The sequence below is a fragment of the Babylonia areolata genome, chromosome 27 (assembly GCF_041734735.1).
Source record: "Babylonia areolata isolate BAREFJ2019XMU chromosome 27, ASM4173473v1, whole genome shotgun sequence".
Lineage (NCBI taxonomy): Eukaryota > Metazoa > Mollusca > Gastropoda > Neogastropoda > Buccinidae > Babylonia > Babylonia areolata.
Genome location: NC_134902.1, coordinates 16,833,864 through 16,834,256, shown reverse-complemented (window position 1 = coordinate 16,834,256; position 393 = coordinate 16,833,864).

Here is a 393-nt window from a genome sequence, read left to right as displayed (position 1 = left end):
GTGTGTGTGTGTCTGTGTGTCTGTGTGTCCGTGGTAAACTTTAACATTGCCATTTTCTCTGCAAATACTTTGTCAGTTGACACCAAATTAGGCATAAAAATAGGAAAAATCCAGTTCTTTCCAGTCATCTTGTTTAAAACAATATTGCACCTCTGGGATGGGCACAAAAAAATAAAAAATGAAGCCTAATCATATGCAAACTGCATTTATTGTTATATTTATATTTTTTGTAATCTCTAAACTTGGCACTTTGATCTGATATTCTGACCCAACAACAAGAGCAGTCATTATTTTCATTTTTTGTTCGAACAGGAACTTCTTTTGCTAAGCATGGAAGTTTTATTTATTTTGCAAACGTATTGGTGAAGTTAGTAAAAAAGGGAAATTAATCTG